This window comes from Pteropus vampyrus, unplaced genomic scaffold (genome assembly GCF_000151845.1).
Source record: "Pteropus vampyrus isolate Shadow unplaced genomic scaffold, Pvam_2.0 Scaffold37, whole genome shotgun sequence".
Classification (NCBI taxonomy): Eukaryota; Metazoa; Chordata; class Mammalia; order Chiroptera; family Pteropodidae; genus Pteropus; species Pteropus vampyrus.
This window is the reverse complement of record NW_011888818.1, coordinates 2103940-2107227: the sequence shown is the minus strand read 5'-3', so window position 1 is coordinate 2107227 and position 3288 is coordinate 2103940. Positions and strand designations below refer to the sequence as shown.

The 3288-nt window shown below is 40.3% G+C and overlaps 1 protein-coding gene across 6 annotated transcripts in view; it reads left to right on the top strand.

The window, feature by feature from the left end:
- Positions 1-3288, top strand: part of CTNNA2 (catenin alpha 2) — a 1043800-nt gene that overhangs the window by 529417 nt on the left and 511095 nt on the right. The gene's annotated exons all lie outside the window — the stretch shown is intronic.

The following is a 3288-nucleotide window of genomic DNA, read 5'->3' as shown; positions in this document are numbered from 1 at the left end:
ATTGCCATGGTTACAGATTGCTTAATCGATACTCTAGGAAACAATAGCAGCCACTGGTACTTGCCTGGCTGTTGTCAAGGTCTCTTGTTAAGGAGATTGCGTCTTCTCCTGTAGTTCCCGTTGTCTCTGCAGCTGCTCTCCCATCCAGAGATACTCTTGGAGGGGACCAAGATTGATTTAAGAGTTTTTAAAGTACACGCAGTAAAGGCCAGGGAACCTATTTTGAAAATTAAGTCTTCATTGAATTATGTGTATCTATATTTTATAAACCCTGATTTAAAATGCTGACATTAAAGACAAGAATATAAGTTATTCTTAAAGAATTTGTTTCAATACTTATAGTTGTGAGAAATCACAAACTGCCTAAGAACAAATTCCGATAAGTTAAAATAATTTTCTTTTCTACCAGTTTTACTTTTTGCTAGCTGATTCGGACTCCAGGAAAAGCTGATAAGATTTTGGGTTGCATTAATAAGGACAGGATGGAGAGAACAAGGGAGAAGGAAGTCGTATGTCTACCTAGTCAAGTCAACAGGAGTGTTGTATTCACACATGAGTGTGCTTATTGAAGGGAGAGAGGATCAACGGGGAGGTTATCAGAAGACAGTGAGCAGAGGTGGCAGTGGTTAGAAGTTATCTCTTGTGAGAAACAGTTGAAGCAACTCACATCATTCATCGTGGAGATGTGTTTACTTGGGAGAACCATGTTGAATACCTTTGGACATTTAAAAGATTGTCATGTGGATGAGAGTTTGAATATTTTACGGGATCTCAGAGGGCAAAAGGGTTCCAATGTGGTGTGAGGTAACCGAAAATTTCAGATCAATTTAAAGGACTTTCGGCAGAGTCATCCAGACTTCATATACTGTTAGATCCATTATAGTAACAGTTGCCAAACTTAACTTGGGTCTTTATTTTCTTCTTCATAAAGCCTGTTTAATCAAACTGTGCTCTGGGGACCACCTGCTATAGAATCATGAGGTGGGAAGGTGACAGGAGGGAAGGTAAACATTCAGATTCCCGAGCCCAGCTTCCAGACCTGCTGAATCAGAGTCTTAGGGCTTGTAGCCCTGAATCTGCTTTTTGAACAGGCTTTACTGATGCTTACTAAAGTTTCCAGACACTGTAGCTACCCCATCCTGAATCTAACAAGCAGAACTTTCTACAAGTAGTCCTTTCATCCCTGGTTGAAGAACTTACTCTTGGCTTTTTAAAGACTGCATTCCTCACCAGTAGTTTCAAGGCCCTTGATTGATAATCTTGCCTTATCTTGCTTGTCTCACTTTAAGATTTTTTCTCTAGTCACCATTTTGCCTGTCCTTCGAGTCGCGGTATCTTCATTGAGCTGCTTCTAGCACTTCCAGTTGGTTATATTTGCTTTTCATCACAAATCCTAAAATCGATCTAGTCAATATCAGAAAACCACTCAATTGCATGTTGTATGTTTCAGTGTCACTTGGGGCCTGCAGGTCTTCTCTCCTCAGGAGGTAAGAAAGGTGTCTAAAGCACCTGGCATAGGACCCAGGCCAGGTTATTCCAGGTACATGATGCGTGAAGGGGCACTTTAGATCATCTAGGTCAATTAGCATTCCAACCACCATCGACAGAAACCTTCAACTTTCTGAGTATACCTCTTTCACCTCCATTTTTGAATGAATTTGACTGGAGATATCATTTTCATTATTGTGAGTGAAAATCTTTCCCTCTCTAGCTTCTGTTTGTCATTTGGAATTCTCCTTGTGTCTTAATGGAACAAATTTAATAAATACCTGCTATAACAACACATACATTCTCAAATCCCTTTGTTTCTCCCAAGCCTCATTAAAATTGCTCTCCCAATGTGTTTATGGGACTCCTTTTGCTAGAATAATCTATGGAAAGGAGAATAGCATTTGATAGGAGGTAAAATATTCAAGTGAAAACATTTTTTTTTTTGATAAATATCTAGTGAATATCCCAGAGGATTTTAAATAACTCTGATATCCCTTTAGTATATTAACCACCCTAAGAAAAAGGTTTTGAAAATGTCCATCTTGATGCATTTCCCTTTTAGGATACATTCATAGTGAGCTTTCTAAAGAGCTTTGTGATTGCCAGATGACAGCCCCATACTGTCAAAATAAGTTTTATAAACCCTGAATTGGTAACACTGAAACAGTTGACACTATACATTATGATTTTAATCTGCCAAATCATCTCACGCTGTCTCATGAAATTAAAAATAAATATCACACCCATGGCAATTTTCACTTGTACTGATTCCTTCTTTCTTTCTTTCTTTTTAATCTTCTGATATGTTCATTTAGAAACCTGAAATGAATACATTTGTTTAACAAAGTGTCTGCCTGGAGCCTAATCCCAAGGCAGCATCATTGAATAAAAAGGACTTGGGTGATAATTCAGATGCCATCCTTCACATGCTAAAATGCAGTATCAGCAAGTGCTGGCTCTGTATTTGGGCATCTGCAATAGGGGCGGATACGACAGGCATCTAGGTCTCTCTCTGGCTCCTCCCATGATCCATGGTGTATTTGAGAGAAAGTTGATTGGATTAGGAATGCACTAGACAGTGGAATCGACCTTGTCCTTATAGAGCTTCAAGTGCACAGATTCACTAGGCCCCTGTGCTGTGGATACAGAAAAGTGTTTTGTTTACCTCTTCTTCACCCCGTTGTTGTGAGGGAAGGAGTCCCACTCTAGGGTTCTGGGGAGGATGAGCTTCCTAGACTAGGAAAGTCTCACTGTCGTTGGTTCTTATAGGACTGTGTGATATTTCTGCATGTTATTGCTCATGCTTGGTAATTATGAAGTTATTTTTGTGGTTACTTGATTCAATTCTGTCTCTACTAGTCAGCTCACCAAAGAGGTATAATGTGGATGGCATTGCTCACACTTGAGTTACAGCATCTCTGACGGTGCCTAGTGCCTGAAAGGAGGTTGGCAGTCAATGGACGTTGGCTGAATTAATGAAGGCGTTCATTCAATATTTGCAGCTGATGTTTCATTCACAATGTTTCTTACATCTTCTTCTTCCTGGTGCCATCGTCCAGTTCAACTTCTAAGTGTGTCACCACTGGTTTTGACAGTAGGCTCCAGAAGGCAATATGTTGACAGTGTCACCCCTTCTGCTCTGTCCCATATGCTGCTGCCAGACTCACCTGTCTGAATTGTTTTGATCGTGTCACTCTGGGATACTCTGGATGATGCCTCACCCTTACAAATTCCTAGTACACACAGATGTTCTTACTTTGACACCTCCTGGAGGCTTAGCCCTGCCCCATTTTCTCA